At 37.6% G+C, this 26,705-nt stretch overlaps 1 long non-coding RNA gene across 1 annotated transcript; it reads left to right on the plus strand.

Moving 5' to 3' along the window:
• The first annotated feature begins 7,884 nt into the window (after positions 1-7,884).
• LOC149818921 (uncharacterized) lies at positions 7,885-14,582 on the plus strand. The gene is made up of 2 exons (XR_016427424.1): positions 7,885-8,168; positions 14,378-14,582. It is a non-coding gene; the product is annotated as an uncharacterized LOC149818921 (long non-coding RNA).
• Positions 14,583-26,705: the final 12,123 nt, after the last annotated feature.

The raw sequence follows: 26,705 nt of genomic DNA on the forward strand, positions 1-26,705 counted from the left end.
ACTTTTTATTTTTTCTTTTAAACAGGTACGCTTAGTTCACATTGAAAATAGAAAACCCATTGAAATAGGAAACCAAATTGAAATACGAAACTCATTGAAACGAGTGTGAAACAGGTTGTACGTAGCTTCACTGTGCACAAGGTGCTTTCAGATGTACTCTCTCACTGCTGCTCGTCCTAACATGGAGGATGTATCTTGGATGCTCCCTATCTTCAAAAAACGGATGCACATGATTTGTTAGAAATGTTGTTGGGTGATCTCTCATCAGCTTAATGTTTTTTGTTTCAACTTTAATGAAATAATTTTTTCTCTCCCTCAAACAAAAAAAATCGGTTCTAATGATGGGTTGAGTCTCATCTGGTCCAGGTTTGCGTTAGTTCGGTTATGAAACAGGTTCAGGTCGGTTTGGGTATGAAATGGATTCGGATACATATATATAACTGGTTTGGGTATAGATTGCCTGGAACCATTTGAGTGGGTTATAAGACGGGTTGACTCTAAATGGGTTTGGATCTATATATCAAGCCGTGCTTTCAATGGTCTATATTTTAGACTCGGCTCGAATAACACATGGGCCTACTAAAATTGGCTTGGGTCAGCTCTAATCACTTCCGGATGTCCGGTGGGGGTTAAGGACTAATCATGATTATTGAGGCCATTTTTTTTTCTAGGGTTCAGCAAAAGGTAGGACAGAAGATACAGTTCTTTTTTACCATGCGTCATACAATGGCAATATTACAAGAACATCCTCTCATGGAGCCATAGCATATGTTCGCGCAGATAAGGGATCAATCAATTTTGATTAGATTTTTTTTTTTATCATTTATTACACACAGAAACTGCACCCAGGATTGGAAACCTGATTGCAGTGGTTTTTAGCCTGCTGTATTTCACTTTGCCTTTCAGCGGTGTCGAACTCTGTGGGAGCTCCCTCTCTACTCTTAGGGAGACCAACCCATCTCCCTGTTCTCAAAAGGTAAATTAAGGGGACCAACCCATCTTAATTAGCAATGGTAAATATCAAAGTTCATGAAAAAAATTCAAGAGGAACACAACAGATTTTAGTCTTGGATAGAAATGGCCAAACAGATCTAGATTGGACTAGGTGGAGGACCATGCTAACCCTCTTGATAAACTAACAATGTTTTTTTTTTCTCTATAAACTAACAATGTTAAATATCAAAGTTTGCAATGCTAGATGACCAACAGATCAGATTTTAAACTTGGATAAAAATGGCCAAACAGGTCTAGATTGCAGTAGCTGGAGGACCATGCTAACCCTCTTGATAAACTAAGAGGTGTTGGTTAATGTTTAATGTAGTGGACAAAGAGCATCCAATGCTCACTGTAATTTATTGTTCAAGTGTGAATGTAATGGATAAGAGCATCCAATGCTCACGTTGTGTTAAAGTTCAAGAATGTAGAGCATCCCAAGCTCACATCTAGTTGAGTCCTTAAAAGTAGACAATGTTCGTTATGCACAAGCATAGACGTGGTGGGCATTCCAAGCTCACATCAAGTCCTTAAAAGTAGGTGCTGATTAATTTTTAGTGGGTTAAAAAACTGTATGTAGTGTTTTTTGTGTTGGTAGTGGTTTCCTAAATTTGTGCTGGTTTTTGCTTTTAAATAGGGTTTTGCTTTTAAATAGGGGTTTACTTACGTTACAAAGTATCGTAGCGTGAAATGAGTTGAAGGAAAAATAAAAGTCTGTGGCAAGTTTCTTTTTACAGCTGATGTGTTCTTTATTTTCTTTTAGGCTGCCATTTTTTTTTGTGCTCTTTTTGGTTATATTTCAGATATAGCCCTTCAAGCGAACCAACCCTTCTTCGTTAACAATGTCTCACAGTGAGAAAAAAGTGCTAGAGGACTGAAACAACAGATTTCATTAATCTTAGATAAAAATAGCCAAACAAGACATACCTAATGCATGTGAGCTGAAAATAAGATGGCAGCTAATGATCAATATGTGACAGGTGAAATGGGGGAAGATATTGTCACCACTCTTGGGTCCCAAATCCACAAGTGAAAGCCACTGGCTTTTTTTTTAATTGTTGTTTTAATTTACTACACATCTGACCCTTTAGATGTGATCTGCATGTTTATTTTAGTATAAATCAGCCGTTAGGTCTTCTTATTCAAGCATTGAAAAATCAATGGCTTAAAAAATGTGAATTTTTATCCCTCAAAAAGTAAGATTTTGAAATAAAAAAATAAGATCCGGGTTGATTCCTACTATTCTAATCATGCTCAATACATGCATGAGGTAAGATTTGGTCAACACATGCCAGTATTTTCTCGAGGAAACATGTTATTCCTCACTTTTATGCTTATGTTTTCTATGGCACTTGAAAATGTAAGAATTTGGAGGGAAATGTTAATGGTACAGAGAAAATACACAAGACAATATTTAATGTGATTTGGCCTCTATCTCATAGCCTAATCCATGACAAAAAAACCTCTCTCTCTCTCTCTCTCTTCTTACTTCCATGAGAGAGAGTTGTATTTATTTATGACGATGCAGGTATGCGCTAAGGGGCACCCTAGTGGCAACCCGGTACACAAACACTTGTTATGGCTTGAGGTTGGAAGTCTATGTTGAGATTATCCTTTGAATTTTTGTTTGATGGATCTAGGATCGACAACAGTATATGAAGGTTGACTCTCAGCAGCTAGTGGGTCGATCCCTGTGTTGGAAGGGTCGACTCCCATATGTTTCAGTTTGAGGTTTAGACCTGAGGGTCGACCCTTGAGTTTGCATAGTCGACTCCTCCTCCTAGTATAATTGCATGTTTGATTCCTTAGTGAGGGTCGACCCTTGGATGGCAGAGTCGATACCACTTATGTTTTTTAGATATATTGAGTGTGGTTGAAGGTCGACTCCTAAGAGTTAAGGGTCGACTTTTCCCGTGTTAGGATTTGAGTTTTGGTCATGATGTGCTTTCCAACATTAGATGCATGTTATATTAGTCTTGTGATTCGTATTGAGTGTTGGATCATACTGAGACATGTGTAGTCTCATTCTACTTCTTGAATTATTTTTAGGGGCTTTGGACCTGGGACGGCTTTTCGGAGTTGTTTTTGGTTTTTGTAGTTTGTTGTATACATGTGATATATTTTGTAAACCTTTACACTAAAAAATGAATGAAAGTAATTTTTGTGCCAAGATTTGTGTATATTGAGAAAACTGGTTTGGGTTTTGACCCAATGCCAGAATGGCACATTAGGATTGACTTTAGGTCGATGTTGAAATGGAACGTGTAAACATAGTAATGTTGGCCTATAGCCCTTTTAGTAATGGTACGTAAAGAAAATGATGATTTTACAATGATGGCCTGCAAACAATGGAAACCGTTTTTTGAAAAAAGGTTTTAAAGGAAAAGTCTTGGCTATACTTGTTTTTCGAAAAAGAAAATTTTAAAATAAGTTTTTGAAAAAAAATAATTTGGTGTCACATTTTCAGTTATTATCGCAAAGCCAATACACAGGAAAATTTAACCATGCCATCAATTAATAGAAAACATATGCAAAAACTGAAATAAATTTGATTGAAACTGAAGGACCTAAAATATCAATCTCAAGGACCTAAAATATCAAGTTAAAACATTCATTTCGTGTCTAAAACAAAAGTTGGATTTATAACTTCATTCAATCAAGCATACACAAGCACTATTTCTTACAGAAATTAGTTCTAAAGAGGTCCAAACATTCTGAAACACATCAAAGAGAGGGAGGAACAACAACTGAGCTCTGGTGTCACCACACTGTCCAAACGAAAGAGGGTTCATCCAACACTTCAACAACACCTGACAAGGACTGGTGAATGTTCAGTCGAAGAATAGGGTAGCACATGCAACTCTAGCAGCGGCCACCACACAGAGGGCAATGAGGGGGTCTCCTCCACCCGCATGACTCTTTTTAGGGTAGGGTTTTCTCACAGCAACAACAAGAAAATCCCCTCATGTTTTTACGGTTGTTTTTATAAAACAAAGTGAGAGGAAGGGGTGACCGACATTTTGGGGCCCTTGAATAGCCACCCAACCCTACCCAATGGGCTAGGTTGGGTCCAACAACTATATAGCTGCCCAATCAAAGTGTGTTTAGACCTAATGGATGGATTTGGGCTGCCCAATATATCCAATCAATTCAAAATAAAAACTAAAATCTACCCTGAAATGGCATATATCCTCTAGTAACCCAAATAAATCTTAATGGGCTACTAGATCTAGGTCTGGATTTGATGATTTAATTGAAAACAAAAAAGTCCTAGTTTCAAGTTGAAAAAATTCTCAAAAATCATAAATAATATCTAAATCTTAATGTCTATTTTCTCTAAAATAAAATTCAAAAGCTTTTAAAATGATCTAAAAATAGGCATTTTGGCATGCAAACTTTGTTTAAGTTGATTTCAATGACATGTCACTGTTTACTACGTTCTACAATACTATTTTGTTGTGGTGTACATGGACATGAGATTCACCACTTTATCTCATGTTTATCAAGATAATATAAAAAATCAACACTCATACTCATAAACTCTTTATCAGCATCACTATGATTTTTTTTTTATCTCATGTCCAAACTTTTTTTCAACAATCACTTTAAAAATTTGAGAACACTTGAAAGCATTTGATTTCTTCACTCATGAAAATAATGATAAGAACCGAGAGTAGTCATAAATGAGAAACAAATAATATTTGTACCCCCTATAGATAAGCATGTTGTTGGTCCTCATAAATCAGCATGTACCACTTCAAGAGGTTGCGATGCAGACTATTTAGAATTTTAAAGCAGAAGTTTATGCATCTTTTTAATGAGACATGACGAACATAAATTTTTAATTTGATTTCTATATATTCAAACTTCAGTTCATTATTTTTCCTAAGAGTTTCAAGAACTTTATACCTAATACGACCAAACTAGAAATGTCATATCTTTAACGCCTCGTCCTTCTTAACAACCATGTTTCTTTTAGCACATCTACCAAATTTACTTAAACAACTAGCTGGCCAATTATGAGCTAACCCTACTCAGTTTACTTAATTTGCTGCACTGTCCCTTTCTACAAATCCTTAACAATAAATCCATGAGTATAACACTCGATCATACACTTATTATTGTGAGTGAATTTAGCAACAAAAATAATATTTTTCTTAATGCTGGGGATGTGTAAAACATCTTTCAAAATAAGTGATGCATTGTTTTGAGTTAAGAATAATATTACCAGTGTTTATGAAAAGTAAGCTAAAATCATTACCAACAATGACACATCCCTTGATATTCTTCACTGCTTGCCATGACATAGTCTTCAACTGTCATGTGGTATGTAGCATCAGTGTCTGAATGCCCAGCTGCATTCTGAGATAAGTTTAATTAAGGTCATAGCTACAAAAGCTTTGGGAATATGTTATGATTCTATGACCACAAAATTGACATATGACTTGATTTTCTTGAGTAGAGTATTGGATGATTGATTTGAACCTCCCTTTTGATTTTGAAAGTTTTGAAAATTTTGACCAACACCTTCACCTCTACCACGACCTCCAAAATTTCCTCATCGCTCCTTGTGAAAAAAAAAAACAGTGGTTGTAGTCTCTAACATGATGGGACTGTTTGGGAGCCAACATATTGAGTCTCTTTTCTTGGTTTATTATCATATCATACAACTCCACAAAGGTTGGCAGTTGTTTAAAAGTGGACACCGTAGTAATGAAGCTCTCATGTTCTAATGTCAAACCATCAAGAGTCTGAAGAACCAAGTCTTCTTCTAACACCACTTCACTCATGGTACTGAGAAAATCAGCCAAAAACTTTACTTGATATAGGTACTCGGCCATGGATTTATCCTCCTTAACAGTTTGTAAATCTCTTTTTATCAAAAGTCTTTTTAAATTCAATTGAGATGCAATAGGATTTAAACGGGCTTATCTTCAAAAACAAAAAAATGTATTGTTTTAAATCTTAATGCAATAGGATTTCAACTCTAAATCTGATGCTTTCAAGCCAAACATTTTAACTACTTATTTTGTGCTACGTGTATTTAGTATTTCGTAATGTGCTTATACGAGTTGACCCATGCCAAACACTTGCTCGAATTTGGGTTGCTAGCTGAACCTATTTTATGAGTTCAAATGAGTTTTTATAAGCTGTGCCATGAGTAGCTCACCTCATTTCTAAGTCCTACATAGATCTACCAACCTTGCTTGAAAATTGATAGCTGGAACAAACATAAATTGCTTCAAAATTTGAATAATTAAACATACGAAAACTTTTTTTATTAAGATACCAGCCAATTGCTCACTGGTCACCTAAATATTCTGTCACTATCTTAGGACATGTTCCTCATAAATGTAATTTCCACATGTTTCCTCCCAACTGCAAAACAAGGCTAGCAGCCACAGGAATGTGGAATTACATTTTCATTAAAAGACAAGTTGGTTGTACCTCACTCAATTTTGCATCTGCCACACTGGTTCTTCATAATACAAACTAGAATCAACTAGAACAAAACCCAATTTTTATGAGAACCACTTGGTGCTTAAAGCATATGAACACATATTCATAACAACTTAAACTGATGAGGGGATAAACCAATTCAAACCAAAATAGATAAAAACCAAACAACATTTTCACCCAAACTAATTTAGACCCTACATGATCATGGATATCACTATGAATATAAAATTTCTTGATTAAAATCTTTTCAATATCTTTAGTTAACTCTGGTTACTACTGAAAGTTTATTAAGTTTTCTAGCCAGGCTCAATCCTCTTATTCTAGTTTGCGCCCAACTTCGATTGGCAACTGACTGAGTTTATCCTGGAACTGATTCTAACGTGTCACGAACTTGTTCATGATCAATTCGTATAGTTGGCAAGCCAAGCCATGCACAACTTGTTTAGCTTAAATGAGTCAAGCCCGAACATAGGGTGTTCGACTCGAGAGAGCTTATTTTAATAAAAACATATATTTTATAGATAATATATATATTAATTGTAATATATAAAAAGAAGAATGCATCAAATAAATACGAAAAAAGGATGCACCAAAAATATATACATAAAATATAAACTATTAAGTGTAATATAATATATATATTTTAAGTGTATATATATATATATTATATGAATAATATAAAATGTTTTTACATGAGTCAGCTCGTGTTCGACTCATCTTGTTCAGGGACAAGCCTAGCTCAAGCTCTGCTCGACAAACATGAGTCGAGTCATGAGCTCAACCTATTGCTAAATGAGCTGATCTTGAATGTGGACTATTCAGCTCGGTTACCAGCACTACTGGAGCCAATAAATGATGCAGCACATTTGGGCGATCTCGAGGAGAATGCGAAGAAGACACATTTAGGGAAGGAATATCAGTGACCCAGACATGCAGGCCATGCTCACGCCAAGTCTAAATCAAGTCTGCAGATCAAAAACATCATTTCTGGGTATTTTGGGACTTTACATAATTATTTTGTAGAAACTAAAAATTATTTTTGTGCAAAAACTATTTTTTGAAATCTAGATAATATTTAAGATTTTTTAGAATTTTGTAGCAGTAGATTCCAACTTTTAGAATTTTAAAGTTTCCTTATCGGATCTAGATTTAGGTCCAATAGTCTATTAGGATCCGTATGGGCTATTGAAGGGTGTATTTGGGTTCCTGGGTAGATTTTAAATTTTTACTTTTAATAACTTAACCAAGAACTGTGAATGGATCCATTAGATGGCCTAAAGCCATCCATTGGACCTGAAATGAGTCAATTGGTCCAAAATCTAGTTGTTGGACCCTGGATCCATCTCATTGGGTCCAGGGGGCAACAACCTTAATTCCAAAACAAAAGAACATTAAGGGCTCTTCCTCTTCATTCCCTATTTCAAGTTTTCAACACAATAGAGAAAGACATGGAGGAAGTTTTGTTGCTGTGAAGAAATCCATTGAGAGCTTGTGTGCATGTTAGAGAACCCCTCCTTGACTTCCCTCCTTGGTGGCTACTCGAAGGCACATGTGCTACCATCGATATCTCAGCTGAACATCGACCATGTGTGTCATTCGTTTGAGTGTTGTTGGTCATTGGACATAGTTCCTTCCTTTGCCAGCAACGCAGTTTGCCGGTGCTAAGAAGGTGCCTTCAACGTGATCAGGTGGTCCATTGGGTTGGCATCCCTTCGGTAGGTTGATTCCAACCCGATTGTAGACTGTTAACCCCTGTTCTGGTCGTGTATCCCTCTTCTATCTGTTAGGTCGATGAATGGTGCGTGTTGAATATGATTTCAATGTGTTTGAACCTGATTTGAGTTGAATTAGATTTTCATGCTAAATATGATTTTGTTTTGTTGGAAACTGATTTGTGTTGTATTAGATTTACGTGTTGAATCCAATTTTATGTTGTCGAAATATATTTTTGAGTTGAACTTATTCATTCTGATTAGAAGGTAGCATTATGACAAGTCGTCTATTCATTGTTCATGAATTTTGTGTGGATTTAGCACCCACCAACTGTTTGGTGAAACGCTCCAATAAACTCAACTAAATGATTTGGATTATGTTGAACTTTTGTGAACGTATGAACTGCCTTTGATTTATTTATTGATTCATTGATTGTCGCAATAGATTAAATTCAAATTTTAGCTCATCCTTGTTAAATGATTTAGTTGGTATATTGTTTAGGACTGGGTCTTAGTAGTTCATGAATTTTTCATGTTAAACTTTATGCATGAGCCTTGTTTATGGGCTGTTTGTTGGGCACACACCAACTCTTTGGTGAAACGTCCCAACAACCTAGCTGAATGAATTTAGGTTCAGCTGGTTGGTCAAATACTTCCTAGATTGCCTAGTGATGTTTGCCATTAAATTCTATATATAACTACCATTTGTTGACATTGTTAAATTATCGTAAAAAAATGCTGTTAAAATTTACATAGCATCAACATAGTTGGCAGCATGTCAAGGCTGCTTGATTGACCTATTCGGGTCCCTAGCCGACCCCTTGACTACGACCCTTTGTTGTCATGGTGTTCAGTTTATTATTTGTAAGTTTAGTGTTGTTTTCTTGGCAGAAATACATCACAATCAATTTCTGTGAAGTTGTTGAACTCCTTACTGAAATTAACTATTGAACCGTGCTTGATTACTTGACCAGTTCATTGTTGGTTGCGTATTGTCTTTAGTGCTTGCCTCTTAGGTTGTTCATGTACCCATCACTATCAGTTTGGTATCAGAGTGCATCCTACCAAGTTTCTTAATTCGATATTGTCCTACAGTTGCCAGCAATACCTCAAAGAGGATGTAGCCTAGGCATGAGTCAAAAGTTTTTTGAGACTATTCAGGATTTACATAAACAAAATCATGACCATCAATAGATCAATGTCTGGATGCTGAGGATAGAATCCCATATTTTGCATAGGCAAATTGAAAAACCAATACGGTGTAGTGCTACACTAAAAGGACGTTATCCCATATGCGAAGACAAGAATATTGTTCGTGAAAAGGAAGTAGTTGCTTATGCATCTATGATTTTTATGGAACAACCTCACGATGAACCTCTCCATGAGGTCCATGATGATCCGATATTCGACGAGATCAAAGAAAGCAAGAAAGAATGTAAAGGCTCCTATGTCACTCTCTTGGATGTCGAGCCTCTCATGGGTGACGTAGCTCCCTTATCACCTGAATTTGACTCAAGTATGAGGAGTGAGGACAACCTGAAAGTGTTCGTCCTCAATTTTTGGTGATGTTTACCCAATGGATATGAGATCTCATTTTAGGTAGGCCATGACAATATGATAGATTCATTATCCTGTTATGGACTGACTTAGAATCCACTCTTTTTTTGTTTGGATTCATCATATTCATTTCTTCTTGTTTAGATCTGTGTATATCTGGCTTAGGTATTTCGTTGGGTTTTGGACTTCTTGCTTTGGTTTGGTTTGTTGAGATTGGATCCATCATGGATTGATGTGTATTTGCTTTGGTTTGGATCTATTTATACTGAATCGGGTTTAGTCGGATCCATCTAAGATTGATGCATATTTGCTTTGATTTGGATATATTTGTACCAGATCAGATCTATATTGGACTCAATCTGCCCCTGAACTATTTAAAGGGGAGTTAACCCGATAATGAATCTATCATGAAAGTTTTTGGGAAACTCCCTCTCTAAGATGTTATTTTCTTTTCTTCGTCTTTCATGTTTTTCGAGGGTACAATAATCAGGATTGAGGATCTCACTTTGATTGCACCCACCACCTTCGATCGAGAACATATTTCTTCTTTCGATCGTGGCATTCACGATTTCTCGAACATCACGAGCGCATCAATGAGGGCGCAAGCCCTTTATAGTTTACGAGAAAATCGTTAGGGCACCGATCCCAAGATTGATGCCCTAACATTGGTATTAGAGTTGATATTCATGGCATCACATCATTTATCTCTAGAGTCTTCGCTCTCACGTAGGCCGATCCACGCAAGCGGGCTGATCTGCAGCAAGCCCTAGGTCGATCTGCAGCATGGATGCCCTAACCTATGTAGCAAGCCTAGGTAGATCTTTGTTGGCCCTCTCTCACACTCCTGTCGATCTGCATCCCTAACTGCGACATGTGTAGCACTTATACGAGATTTCTTGGTTGTCTTCTTTGCGAGTCTCTCGACTCTCTTTTCTGTTCATGAGAGGGAAACTCTCTCTCTCATTTCCATTCATGTGAGGGCAACAACCTCTTACACTTCTCCCTCATTCTCTCTCTCTCTCTCTCTCTCTTTAACTCAATGGGATAGGGCAGCCTCTACTGCAACCGTCCAACCCCACTCCCTTTCTCTCCCTTTCTTACTACTCTTCTCCTTTCTCTATCATTTTTTCTTCTTACTTTCTTCTTTTCTTCTTCTTCTCTTGTCTTCTCTATATTTTTCTTCTTGTCTTCTTCTCTCATATCGTCTCACGTTGCTCCCCCTTTTGTGTGATGCTGTCCATCGCAACACAGATTGTAGTTGTCGTCCTTCGCCCATCTGCATGCTCCCCCTTTTCGTGTGATGTTGCCTACAACAACATTGATCCATAGTCTACCAACCAGGTATGCTTCAAGTGTACCGGATCTGATCAAACCATATTGGGGCTTCGAGCTGGTGTCACACATATGACCGGTAGCACCACATGCTCCCTCTTAGCATTCTTGTTACTCAGATTGAACACGATCAGGTGCCACCAACTTTGAATTTTCTTAGATATTTTGAATTTTCCTATTATTTCGGACACGTTACCATTGTTGGCACACAATCTGAGGAATTTGGAGATTGTGGATATATCAAAGTGCGCTTGGCGAAACGAATTTGCATGAACTCCTACTAAGTTTCTCCCGTGCAAGAGCTGTCAATGGTAGTGGATGTGATTGGCCTTGTAGTTTGGGGAATTGGCATTTTTATTTTTAGGTGCCATTGGGTAAGGCAGTGTTAGCATAGTAGAGCAGTTTGGCCAAGTACGACCCTTCACCAGAGAGACTGAGTACAGAGATGACCACGATGCAAGCATGGGAAGGCGGGCTGTGTAGAACAGATAGACCAAGCAGGCAGTAGGATTGACAACCGAGTCTGGGAAGGTTCCTGTGAGGCTTGAACAGAAGAAACGATGAAAGACTCACACTCTTCTGTGAGCAAATGGAAAAAAGGTTGCAATAAAGTGTGGCGACCGGGCATAGGTACAAGGTACTTTACTTGAAAGTGTGTGACTCGAACAGTAAGAACAATGAGAAAAAGGGTGCAGAGGCTGAGCTAGAGATAGAGAATAAGGCTGACAGGACTGCAAAGATCTCCTATCATGCCCTTGCAGGAGTAGAGGTCCCCAAGACGATGCAAGCACATGAGAGTGTCATAAAGCTCATGGCAGACATGGAGGAGCGCATGTCCCGTCTTGAGCAGACCTTAGCTGGTTTGCAGGCCTGAGATCTGAATTCGCTGAGCTAAATACGAGAATGGATCTTGATTAAATTATTTTTTGCACTGATCTGCCAGAGTTTTTCTCTGATTCGTGTGAGGAGCAAGATCTAGTGTTAGTGAATGTAGAACTCCCATCGTTCTTTCAAGGACTGTGTGAAGCATGCACAACCATGGATTATTGGTTAGCCCAAGCCAATCTTGTTGCATTCTTTGATGAATCATATTAGCCATGCAACAAGAGTCAATCGATCAATGAAAAACTTTAATGTGCAGCCTTTAAAACCCACTAGGTATTTGTGGAAAACTCGACATACAACTCTTATGATGCATTGAATGACACCAGGTTTCAGCACTTGATTGAGATGAATGAATGAAATTTTAGAGACTTGAGGATGGAGTTCCTACACACAGGGTTGAGGATCACTATAGTCGCAGCGCTCCGAGTATCTCCCATCGAGACCGAGGCACACCAAATGACCCGAGAACTCAGGCATGGAGATGCACAATTATATTTGATGGTGGTCGATGGTACGACAGTAGAGGGCTAGACAGAGATGCATCCATAGTTGGAGCAGGTCCTAACCGAGTACAAATCAGTGTTCAGTGAGCCACATGGACTGCCACTCGTGAGGAGCCACGACAACATGATATCGATAGAGCCGGGAGACAAACCCTTTAATATGAGACTGTACCAGTTTGCTCGAGTGAAAAAATGGGAGATGTTGCAGTTTGGGGTGATTCACACCAAGTGCAAAAAGTGGACGAGGTGACCTGAGCGGTTGAGGACGAATTGTGATAACATTACCTCGACCTTTTGCTTTGAGGACAAGGCAATTTTTCAAGGGTGGGGAATTGTTACGGACCTACTTGGATCTGTTCTTTTTCTGTTTGGATCGATCAGATCCATTTCTTCATGTTTAGACTCGTGTTTCTAGGTCAGGTATTTCTTTGAGTTTTGGATTTCTTGCTTTGGTTTTGTTTGGTGAGATCATATATATCCATCTTGGACATGCATATTTGCTTTGGTTTGGATCTATTTGTACTGAATCATATCTACATTGAACCCGATTTGCCCCTAAACTATTTAAGGGGGACTTAACCCCATAATAAATCTATCTTGGAAGTTTTTAGGGAACTCCCCTCTCTAAGATTTCATTTTCTTTTCTTCTTCTTTCATGCTTTTTTAGGGTACAATCATCGGGATTGAGGATCTCCCTCTGATTGCACCCACCACCTTCGATCGTCAGAAACATGTTTCTCCCTTCGGTTGTGGCATTCACGTTTTTTCGAACATCATGAGTGTATCAATGAGGGCCTAAGCCCTTCACAGTTTACGAGAAAATTGTTAGGGAATCAATCCCAAGATCGATTCCCTAACATATTCATAGCCGAACCAACATATACTCATTCAAGCACGAAGGTAAAAAGATTTTATTAGGACCCTTTGGAAATCTACCCACTCAATCATCCACACCCAAGCATAGCCTAGCTAACTCACCCATTGTACTCCTAGCTAGGCATGACATGAAAAAACCCTTATGTGAAGTGTATCCATGCTATTTCTGTTTGGCTTTAGATTATTTGTTATTGTTACATTTACAAGTTGTATTTATTGTTTTAAACAAAGAACATGCTGATGTTGCACCAAACAAAGATTTGTTCCTAGTTAATGAAATCTTATAAGTAGGTTATATAGTTTCATATAAGAATTTTTACGTATGTCCAATGAAAGTAGAGCCCCATCCAAGATTCACCTACTCACATTTCTATTGTATGTTCGTAATCTTTATGATTTAGTTTCTTTTCGTTGTCACTTTAATTCTCATTTTAGTATAGCAATATCCCTAGATAATTGCACTTTCCAGTTGATCTTAAGAATTAACAAATCTTTTGAATTAATTCTGGATTGTGTTTTACTCATTTTCTTGCATTTTCTTGTTCTGAATTAGGATTTGAGTCATCATAAAGTGTTCTTACTAGAAAATCATTACTTTTATATCTTATGTTAGTTGATAAACTCCTTTCGTTACCTGATGATGATCCAGATTTTTCTAAGATTATGTTAGTATTATCTCAAGGTCAAATTGTTAAATATTTTCTTCTCAATGCAATTTTGTATAAAAAAAATCTTTTGCATATTCCAGATTATTTTTTGCATTTTAGTCTTATTGCAAAAGTACATAGTGAAGATCATCTTAGCATAGACAAAACTCATCAACTTGTCTCTTTTTTATACTTTTGATCGTACATACACAAAGAAGTTCATAGGTATTTTGATAAAAGACAAAAAGGTAATTTCTAAACCTAGTGATTTTGTTATGTTGATAGGAAAAAGAGTATCTCCTGATAAGTATGAAAATTTAGTTAGTTGTTGTACTGTTCTTCTCAAAATTACTAAAATTATTTATAAGTTAATTTTTTTATCTGAAATATTTATTGTTGAATGTCTTTTCAGGTATGATGATGATTCAACTAATAAGGAGCAGGCTCCAAGGATGAAGCCTTTTGACCCCAAGGAACTGAACAAATTATATTGGATTGTTATGAACATATGAATTGCCTTTGATTTATTTGTTGATTTATTGTTGCAAAAAATTAAATTTGAATTTTAGCTCATCTTTGTTAAATGATTTAGTAGGTATACTGTTTAGGACTGAGTATTTGTTGTTCGCAAATTTTGAAACTTTATGCATGAGCGCTGTTTGTTGCGCGCACACCAACTGTTTGGTGAAATATCCCAACAACCCAGCTGAATCGATTTAGGTTCAGTTTGTTGGTCAAATACTTTCTAGATTTCCTAGTGTTGTTCGCCATTAAATTCTATATATACTACAACTTGACATTGTTAAATTCTCGCAAAAATTGCTGTTAAAATTTACATAGCATCGTCACAGTTGGTAGCATGTCAAGGCTGCTTGATCGACCTGGTTGGGTTTCTAGTTGTCGCCTTGACTGCGACACTTTGTTGTCGTGGTGTTCAGTTTAGGATTTGTAAGTTTAGTAATGTTTTCTTGGCTGAAATATATCACAATCAATTTCTGTGAAATTGTTGAATTCTCCACGAAATTAACTATTGAACTGTGCTTGATTAGATCAAGGGGGTTTATGCATTTAATAAAGTGGCAGCTGCCAATTCCTAATTATGGCAGCTACCACCGAGGTGTTACTTACCAAATCCAATTTTTAGTTTCAAATACAATGGGGAGATATTCTCACCACCTTTCTCAAATGCATAAACTACCTCCTCAATGTGGCTCTCCCAAACAGTCACCACCAAGGTAGTTTGAACATGTTTTGCAAAATGCATAAACTCCAGTTCTGGGTACTAGTTCCCAAACAGTGCGCTTTCTTGAAATGCCAGTGTAGTTTTTATTACTAACTCTTTTCTGTGCTAGTATAGAGACCTTTTCTAGCATTTCAGACTGCCACTACAATTTTCTTAGAAGAAAAAACCACAATAAATTTTGTTTTAATGAACAGTATTCCACAAAATTCAATATATATATATATATATATATATATCGAACGGGTTTTCGTCGAACTTGGGTTGGACATGCGGCCATGCTTCCAAAATAAAAAATAAAAAATTTACCTTTTAGGAGTGGTCAAGACCGCTACTAAAAACCATATTTCATGCAATTTTTTTGTGCCGTAATTGCGTGCATTATCAGTGGCACAAAAAAGACTGACACTCGGTTTTTTAGTGTTTGATGATACAACCTTCTCATATATATATATATATATATATATATATATAAAGACACACAGAGCTAATTTTATATGATAGTGCAATATTTATTTAAAATTACCATTTCATTGTCACTACTATAATTTGGACCTTGCACTTATGGACAAACATGTTTCTATTCAACCTAGCAACTTTACAGTCGATGCATGTGCATTTTTAGTCTTTAATATGGACCAACAAGTTATTTATTCCCTTCTTTTAGTGCAGTTCTTGCTGCTTGAAATTTTCCATTTCTTAAAGTTTCAATGCAAATCTCAACTGTTAATGTTCAGCAAGTACAAGAAACTTGTTAACATGTGCCCCATTCAAACTACACAAAGTAACTGCCCGGATGCATGGGGACTTGTAAACTGCCAATAGGAATTTTGACTGTGATTATGTAATTTGAGCTGTTCTTCCAATTCCAAAGGTCAACTCATTTTCATTTTTCTTATGAAATTTCTAGTCACAAAAGTAATGAAGCTAAATTTAGTCTCTCTAGAACATTTGATTATTGTCTATTAGCTAAAGAGCTTACATGCAACTCCATTAATTTGTATCTTACCAATCTTATGATCTTTGACAATCAATCAACTGTTAAGACGTGAGTTTCACTAACACAACAAGGTCCTATTTCAATGCCTTTGCTGTGATCGATAGAGGATTTCCCTCACATATTTATGCATGATCTCAAAATTTGTGGCTTAAGATAGATAAGCAGCAAGAATATTACATGCTTAATTCCATTAGGGTCTCTTTCTTTTCTCCCAAAGAATCGCTTTCCGTTAAATTAAGAAGTAACGAATAAATTGTCTACAAGGCCTCTGCACACCTAGCTAGGGAGTAACTCAATTTGTCCTGAGATGAAGAGACATCTCGAGTTCAACCAGGGGGATGCATCCCCTACCCAAGCCGAAGCATAAGAGAAAGCTTTTCCGAAGGGCGGGGCGGAAGCGCCCATAGGGTTTTACACGAAGAGCCTCTGAACAGGGCATGGTCAATGTTGAACCGCTCGTTGATCTGAAAAAACAGTGATTTCTCCTCGACATCAAAACAAATAATGAATCAATTTAAAAATGTATTCATGACAAAGTTTGCTTTGGATCCCGGTGAAGTCAATAGTGAAGCTCATGCTATGAAAGCCGAATACCAATGTGAAGAAAATTACAGATATTATATGGCATGAAGACTTGCCACAGTAGTGATCTATATTTCCTGCTTCCTACACTTTAATCATTTCTATCAGCAGTGTAAAAATAAATTATAATTCTTGAAATTTTGGAATGCCATTGTTTCTTACCCATTTTTAGTAGGACAGTCCCCTCTAATGAGAAATAAGGCACCTTCTCTCTGCCAACCTAAATACTCATTTTGGTATCATTTAAATGCATTTTTCTGAAATGCAAAATACATGAATTCTTGTGTCACCGTATCCCATTAGAACTCTGAAGTGTACTTGAGCGAAAGTAGTACTGGGATGGTGACGTCCTCTAAAAATTCATGTGTTATATAGACATTAATATTAAATGAGTACAACTGTAATAGTAATATCAGCCCGATGATTATCACAGAATTAATTCAGGATGCAAAACAGACGCTTTATACATTAATAGCAGTAGCCATTGAAGCACACGGATAGATGGTCTACTATACCCTGGTGGGCTCCAAACCCTCTAGCGAAACACTTTTATTTTTTTTCTGTTTCCATGCATATATGTCCCTTCAAATGTGATGTACAATTTTTAGTGTAGTAGAAACTTGGATATGCTTTTAGGGATCCTTTTAGTTGTAACTGTGATTATCGCAACTTCGCACTATCAAGCATGGCAACTACAACAACAACTGGGTTGAGGTGGCTGCGGATGCGATCTGGGACCAAGCAGACTGCAACTTCACGGAACAGAGGCGGTTAAACTCAGAAACACGCACGATCTGATCTTCACTGCTCTCTTCGGAAACGGATTATCGGACATCTTTTTTGTTTCTCTGTGCCATTCAGGTGTAATCCTACCAGGCCTCTCAGGCATATGTATTCTGTCACACCGACTGGAGGGTTCCTTTTGGCGAATTTTCTATTTACGCTTCTGCAAAGAAACGTAGTAGACACCTTCTTTGGTTCTTTTCTTCTGGTAGAGTCTCATAGGTAGTTCTACTGGATCTTCTGAAGCTCAGGACATGAGCTCTTACTGGGGTGCTCACTTAGTGGAATTGATAAGCTTGTACTAGGGTTTACTGTGACTATGTATTTCTGTATCTCTGATCTGCTAGTGACGTTCTGTCGCTGGCACCAAATCTTCATAGTGATATCTCGTCACTAACAGCAAAACTGTATCTTCCTATTTTAATGCAATCTGACTTATTTTTCTTTCACAAAAAAAAAAAGAAACTTGGATATGCTTTTCTGACATGTATGTCAGATTTTCTGGAGGTTGAGAAATCAACAGCCTATAATTTACTCAAATTTTAATGCCTTAAAGACATTTTTGCGTCGAAAAGATGTGATCAAAGGTTGATTTTTACTATTTTGAACATGTAAAAAACATCCATGGGTCAGATTTGCTCGAAAAGGCTTGCTTCTATGAGTTTCAACTGAAGGGTTTGGAACCCTCAAGGATAGCAAATATTTTCCCATAGATATAAGAAAAAATGTTATCTGCCCATGTATATATATCACGTTCAAATTGCTAAAGCTATTCAACAGGATAGAACATTCAAATCTTTCAAGAATTATTATGTTAACTACTTGATAACAAAGACCTGATTTTGCCAAACAAGGGCTCTGCTCATCTGGTAAGGGCGACTTGTTAACATCACCAAATTGACAAACTTCACAAGTTCAAAACCCACAGGTGGCGTCCCTTGCCGCAAGCACCAAGCTGGGTGTAGTCCCCAGTGGGCAGCGGTACCTCACAGGATTTACCAACCGGAGGATAGCCAATGTGCGGACAGTGATTTGGGTGGGGTGTGTGGGGAGGGAGGGGATAGTGTTGCCCTTTGATTATCAAAAAAAAAAAAAAGGACTTGATTTTATCAAAGCTGGAGTGGGTGGCTTCACATTTTATTTTCATTACATAAAATCCTAATGTCCCAGTGGCGCTTCATTGTAGCACTCCCATATGGTCTTGGGATTAGCAATTGACCGTGGCATATGGCACGAAGAATAAGGTTCTAGTCAGTGCTTGGACATTGCATTCAGAACTGGCCATTTAACTAGACAGTTAAAGTACCTCCACGAATCCAAATGTTGACCCAGATCGATTACGGGGTTCCTCGTCACACACTGTTCCATGTTAAAGTTTGTGTCGCAAAAGCATCTTCATTTTTTATCTTGTTATAGTTGTGGTGGTTATGGGTGCAGTGAGATCTTAATCTCCAAATCAGTATTTTACAAGAATGGAACTGATGCAGAGATCAGGAAGATCGTTCATGAACCTGCAAGATTGGCACCAAGCGCTGCTCCAAAACTAGAAAACTATGAAAACAGAAAAAATAATAGAAAATTCAGGAAAAATAGCCCCAAGGGGGGTTGGCGTAGTGGGGTGGGGCCTTGTCTGCTAGAGGAGCGGTCAAGGTTTGATTCTCATAGGCGCCGCCCCTCTGCGGAAGCCAATCCGTAGCATAGGCCACGGGGGCAGGGGTCCTAGCCTCGAAGTTTTACGTTGTCAGCATGATGACCATAGGTATGACAAGCTGAGCCAGCGTGACCAGGTCTTCGTGCCGAGTGCGGTTTCTTCAGGTTATAAATTCAAAAAATAACTGAAATTCTCTTATAATTCATTCATTTAGCTCCCTGCATGTTTCTCTATAATGAATATTTATAGCGATAAAAGAGAAACCCTAAAAACCTAATCCTATTACGGATATGAGATAGACCCAATATCAAATAAGATCCAAAACATGATCCTAAACTAAGATCCAAAAACATAAATTATTAAGATGGACTTGAATGGACCCTATGAACCCGATATGGTCTTGCTCTCACTCATACATCATTCTCCATGGGTTAGAGAAGACTCATCCTCGAGTCTGAATCATGCACTTGCTCTTCTTCCATTTTTTCTCCACCAACATGAACCATCGATCAGGTGCAACTATCCATAGTTGATGCAAATATGTCACATGTGAATCTGATGAAAATAGGATCTAACCTACTAAAGGACTGATCACGAGGATTGTGCAGATCTTACTTCTAGATGATTGGTATAGAAAGATAGCAAATGGGTCTACAAGTAATATTTGGGTCGCCAAAGAGATCCAATTAAATGAAGATTTGCTAGGGTCCAAATAAGATTAATTGGATCCTAAATGGGCTTTGAGTTGGTCCTCAATCAAATGGAAGGATTTGTTACACAAGTGGGTTAGGTTTAATGGATTAGGCCATAAATTTTGGGTTTGAGTTTGATTTGAAAAGGACTCGGAACCAAACCTGATTACAAAAGGGTTTTCTTGGGTCAATGTCTAGTTCAGACCAGCAGAACTTAGACCTATGACCCATGGGCCAGCCCCAAAATGGTAATTGTGGGCTTGAACCGAGCCTAGACTCATGAGACTCGAGTTTCGAGGCTCAAAACCACCCCACACAGATGATACAGGGAGGAACCGGTCCCTTCACCTGTCTCATCATGGAGGGGGTTTCCAACCATGCTAGAGCAAGAGACGACCCCCTTGGCACGAGAGGGTGGTGTATGTTCGCCCCCGATGATTCACAGAATCCCACGTCTGTGTTCGGGGCTTTGAATGAGCACCACGTATACAAGCACATGGGGCTCGTATTCCCGTGTATGTTGACATAACTTTGCATCGGACTCTGGTGTTGTTGCAAAGACTTAAGCACCCTTTCTTGCTATTCTTCTCATAAAGTGATGGTTTAAGAAAATGACAAAAATGCTCTTCATTCAAAAAAGAAAAAACAAATAGTTCAAAAAAAGGACAAACATGTCCTCCATCCAGAAAGTCGAGGATGATGTTGACTCTTCAAAGTCTTCTTCTTCTTTCTCCGTTCAAAAAAAGGACAAACATGTCCTCCATCCAGAAAGTCGAGGATGATGTTGACTCTTCAAAGTCTTCTTCTTCTTTCTCCGTAAAACACTGTAAAACCCCCTCTCTCTCTCTAGAGAAGAAATCAAGGGAGGCAAAGAGTTCTCCCTGGAGAAGGTCATGAACATCAACCATCTCACTCTCTCTCCCTTCTCTCTCTACTTCTGTGCACATCCAATAGACGATCCTACATTGCTTCATCGTCATTTTCTTCTTCTTCATTCTCCGTAAAACACTGTAAAACCCTCTCTCTCTATAGAAGAAATCAAGGGAGGCAAAGAGTTCTCCCTGGAAAAGGCCATGAACATCAACCCTCTCACTCTCTCTCTCTCTTCTCTCTCTACTTCTGTGCACATCCAACAGACGATCCTACATTGCTCCATCGCCATCTTTTTCTTCTTCCTTCTCCGTAAAACACTGTAAAACCCTCTCTCTCTAGAGAAGAAATCAAGGGAGGTAAAGAGTTCCCCCTGGAGAAGGTCATGAACATCAACCCTCTCACTCTCTCTCCCTTCTCTCTCTACTTCTGTGCCTGATTTAGAGTTTTTACCCTTACAGGAGGGGGGTCTGGGGGCTCCCCCCCGGCGCGGATTCCGCTGCGCAGTCAGCGGGCGAACCCCCCTCCTGTAAGGGCAAAAACTCTAAATCAGGCACAGAAGTAGAGAGAGAATGGAGAGAGAGTGAGAGGGTTGATGTTCATGGCCTTCTCCTATAAGGGCAAAAACTTTAAATCAGGCTCCACAACGAATCAAGTTGAATGATGCTACCCACGCTGAGAGGAGCCCCCAAACCCTCCTCCTATAAGAGCAAAAACTCTAAATCAAGTTCCACAATGAATCAAGTTGAACGATGCTATCCACTCTGGGAGGAGCCCCCAAACCCTCCTCCTATAAGGGCAAAAACTCTGAATCAGACTCCACAACTCATCAAGTTGAATGATGCTACCCACACTGGGAGGAGCCCTCAGACCCCCCTTTCTGTAAGGGTAAAAACTCTGAATCAGACTCTACAACTCTTCAAGTTGAATGATGCTACCCACGTTGGGAGGATCCCCCAGACCCCTATCCTGTAAGGGCAAAAAATCTGAATCTAGCTCCACAACGAATCAAGTTGAATGATGCTACCCACGCTGGGAGGAGTCCCCAAACCCTCCTCCTGTAAGGATAAAAACTCTGAATCAGAATCTACAACTCATTTAGTTGAATGATGCTACCCACGCTGGGAGAAGCCCCCAAACCCTCCTCCTGTAAGGGTAAAAACTCTGAATCAGGCTCCACAACAGTCAATGTGCAGGTCAGCCGGTGCTTGATGGAGCAATGTAAGATCTTATGTTGGATGTGCATAGAAGCAGAAAGATAAGGGGGAGAGAGAGAGTGAGAGGGTTGATGTTCATGGCCTCCTCCAGGGGAGATTTCTTTCTCAGATAATCCTGCAGTGCAGAGACTGGGTCTTAAATAATCATCTTCGGGGCACTTAAGTCTTTACAACCACTCATTTTCAAGAATCGTCATTTTTTTTGGCACCAATGGAGGAGAGGGTACTTAAGTCTTTGCAATCGCATCGAACTCCAATGCTAATTAATGCTGACAAACATGGGGATACGAGACACACATGCTTACATACGTGGTGCGCTTTGGGACCCCCGAACATGAGATGTAGCTAACTGCCTTGTTCGGGGGGGGGGACATATAACCTGCTTTGCCTTGGCACCGATTGCGCCAGAGCAAGGGAGGGGCCTCCAGCCTCCGATTACCCGCCTCGTCAGTTAGAGAGCACTGATGGTGGTGGCCAGTGGTGTTGTCGCCGACGGTGGCCCTGCTGGTAGCCTGCTGTAGTGGCTACCAGTTTAGGATACTAACAGTGAGCTTTGGCTACCATCGACCACCTAGCTGGTCGTCGATCAAGTCCCTATCAATGGTGGACCCGTCTGCGATCACTAGTGGTAGCCATGTAAAAGAGGTAACTCATCGAGGGCTTCATTTATACAATCATGATTCATACATATCGCTCTTCAATTGTTGAACATGTGCTTCTAATTCTTCTATGGACCCTTCTTCAAACTTCGCAAGAGGGTGACAATCAAGAAAAGCAACTATGGCTCTTATACCAATTTGATGCAGTAGTAAGGAAGATCACTCCTAAACCCTGCAAAAATCAACACCTTAGCGCAGCTACAAAACTATAAAAACTGAAGGAAAAATTAGAAAAATCAAGAAAAACAACTAAAATCATTAATTTATTTAGCTCCTTGTCTATTTCTCTATAATGAATATTTATAGTGATAAAAGAGAAACCCCAAAAACACTGATCCTACTATGGATTTGAAATAGATCTGATATCAAATAAGATCCAAAACATGACCTAAACTAAGATTCAAACTAGATAATAAAAAACATAAATTATTAAGATGGATCCAAATTGACCCTATGAACCCGATAATGTCTCACTCCTGCTCCTGCATCATAAACCTAGCTGCAAGAGAATCTCCCATTGATGCAACTAAAAAAAAAACACTTAGTTCAGGCTTTCAGCAGAGCAGATCCAGTGATTTGGGCCCGATCACCTAACCACTCCCAGGCTTTCGGTCTGCCTACTAATAATAGGACATTAACAGTGCAAATTCTTGATTTTAGTCCTTGCAATATAGTGTTTGGGATTGCCTACTTCCACCAACTTTCATAAACAGTAGGAGCTAATATTTGAAATCATGTCTCACCAAATTAATCTCCATACCCTTGAAAGAGGTGCAAGGAGAAAGCCTGCAAAGGGAACAACAAAAAGAGAAAGAAAGGAATAAAAAGATGGCACTAACATTCATTTTGTAAAGCTATTGGCACGTATTCCATTCAGTCAATGTCTCTAGCCATGGAGGCATTAATTCTAAAAGGTTGACGTCATTCAAAAAAAAAATCTAAAAAGTTGGTGTGATGAGATTCAGGCCAGTGTTTTATGGGTTCAAGATTGATCGGACCACCGCGGATGATTGTTTTGATGCTGTTGTAAAACCGATGGTTTCTAGTTTATCAACTCAGTCTTATTCCACTCCTATCGATAAATAATCAGTTTTATTCCACACGATAAATAATCACTTCGGATTAGGTGTAATCTTGGTTTTTTTTTTAAGGAAATAAAATGCATGCACTAAGATAGGAAGCATTACCTCGATCTGGTTCTCCGTAAGAGTTCATCATAAAAAAACAAAAGATAGAAAGTATTAAATGCATGCTTCAATATGTGCCTTGGCACTTGATTGCCTTCTGTGGGTGTCACATGATTTAACCAATTCTTGCCATATGTCCAATAAACTCTATGTCTCTCACATGATTTAACTGATTCTTGACTAATTTTGTGGGACCTGACAACAGGCAGCGGGTGGTCAGTAGGCACACGAACTGAGCCTGAGCTGTTACAACGCAGCTCGTTTTAAAATGCATGTGTTCAAGCTCAGCTTAGAGCACAAGCCGAGCTTGAATAACATTGTTTAAACTCTGCTCGATTTCGAACTCGGGCCGACCTTTACAAGAGTTTAAAAAAAATGCATCTTTTACTCTTGAAGAGGTGGGATTTGAACCCCATCCTCTTTAAAACGTGTACAACACCATTAGACCAAACTGATCATTTTTTATTATTATGACAAAAAAATAATACATATTCTAAAAACACAAACTAGGTTACTATAAAACGTGAAATGTTATAGTGACAAAAGATTCAATACTGTGACCTTTAGATGAAAAGTCCAAAGCCTATCTGTTAGACACTACAAGAAATCTGTGGATTAGCGACATTTGTAATCCATCACTAATCCATCGTAAATTCGTCGCTAAACAGTTTAGCGATAGACTAGCAACGAATATCTTTCATCGCAAGTTCTTAGTCGCTGATTAGCGACAAAAAATATTTGTCGTTACTTTCATCGCTAATTTATGATGAATTAATGAATGCCATGATTCATCGCAAGGTCATTGTTAATCAACAGAGATTTGATTTTGCGATAGATACACATCTGTCGCTAATTTTGTCACTATTGAGTGACAAAATTACGACGAATTACAATCCATCACAAAACATCGATCGATTCAATTTTTCGATGGATAAATATTCGTCTCTAATCCGTCGCTAAATTAGAGGTTGATACTAATTAGCGACGAAGCTAAAAAAGTAAAAAAAAAATTAAAAAAATTAAAAAAATTTGTTTCAAATATAAATATCAAGAAAATTTTTCTCATTATACAATTTATATATCTTGTGTATAAAAAATAAAGTACACATAAAAAATACATATACAAAGAAGCTGAAAAAATTTATTGATCCACTATAATCCCCGCCAAGTTCTAATTATTTACAAGTAAACATTTACAAAGTTTTTTTTGAAACAACAAGAAGGTACAACAAATCCAACACATGAATCTAATCATCGCCAAGATTTTGAGCATCATCTTCTTCATTGTCTCGATCTGCCCCTTCATCCATGCCTCCATCAGCTCCTCTACGTTGATTATGTCCAACATCCTACAAGAGAAAAGAAAGGTTAATATTGATAAACAAAATATAATGAAATAAACTATATACAATGCACCTAATCTAAGACAAAAATGAATTACACATAGACTAGCTAGCAATAAAGTGAAGGACATTAACAAAATTCAGATATGTGTTCTAAGGCTGACAATTTTTTTTATAGTGATTCAATAATGCAAATATGTGTTCTAAGGTTGTCAAAAAAATATCATAGTGATTCAAGCATGCATATATGTGTTATAAGGTTGTCAAATAAATGTCTTATGTATCACAATCATGCTTATATGTGTTCTAGTGTTGTCAAAAAACTCTCATAGTGATTCAATTATGCATATATGTGTTCTTGGGTTGTCAAAAAACTTTTATAGTGATTCAAGCATGCATATATGTGTTCTTAGACAGTCAAACAATTTCATAGTGATGAAATCATGCTTATATATGTGTTCTAAGGTTGTCAAAAAACTTTTATAGTGATTCAATCATGCATATATATATGTTATAAGGTTGTCAAAAACTTTCATATTGATTCAATCATGCATATATGTGTTATAAGGTAGTAAAAAAACTTTCATAGTGATGAAATCATGCTTATATGTGTTCTAATGTTGTCAAAAAACTTTCATAGTGATTCAATCATACATATATGTGTTATAAGGCAGTCAAAAACTTTCATAGTGATTCAATCATGCTTATATGTGTTCTAATGTTGTCAAAAAACTCTCATAGTACTTCAAGCATGCATATTTGTGTTCTAAAGTTATCAAAAACTTTCATAGTGATGAAATCATGCTTATGTGTGTTCTAATATCATCAAAAAACTCTTATAGTGATTCAATCATGCATATATGTGTTCAAAGGTTGTCAAAAAACTTTCATAGTGATTCAATCATGCATATATGTGTTATAAGGCAGTAAAAAAACTTCCATAGTGATGGAATCATGCTTATATGTGTTCTAATGTTGTCAAAAAACTTTCATAGTGATTCAATCATGCATATATGTATTATAAGGTAGTAAAAAACTTTTAGTGATGAAATCATGCTTATGTGTGTTCTAATATTGTCAAAAAACTCTCATAGTGCTTCAAGCATGCATATTTGTGTTCTAAGGTTGTCAAAAACTTTCATAGTGATGAAATCATGCTTTTATATATATATATATATATATATATATATATATATATATATATATATATATATATATATATATATATATATATATATATATATTCTAATATTGTCAAAAAACTCTCATAGTGATTCAATCGTGCATATATGTGTTATAAGGCAGTCAAAAACTTTCATAGTGATGAAATCATGCTCATATGTGATGAAATCATGCATATACTAGCTTGAAATCTAACGACATGAAATAAATGACATGAAACTTTCATACCTGACAGGCAGATGCAGACGAAGTTCCTCTGTTCTAAAAAAAGTTGCATAACTCATTACGGACAATGTCGAAAATTGCTTCATGTAAATAGTCATGCATTATGTCC

Source organism: Nuphar pumila, chromosome 13 (assembly GCF_984573655.1).
Source record: "Nuphar pumila chromosome 13, dmNupPumi1.hap1.1, whole genome shotgun sequence".
NCBI lineage: Eukaryota > Viridiplantae > Streptophyta > Magnoliopsida > Nymphaeales > Nymphaeaceae > Nuphar > Nuphar pumila.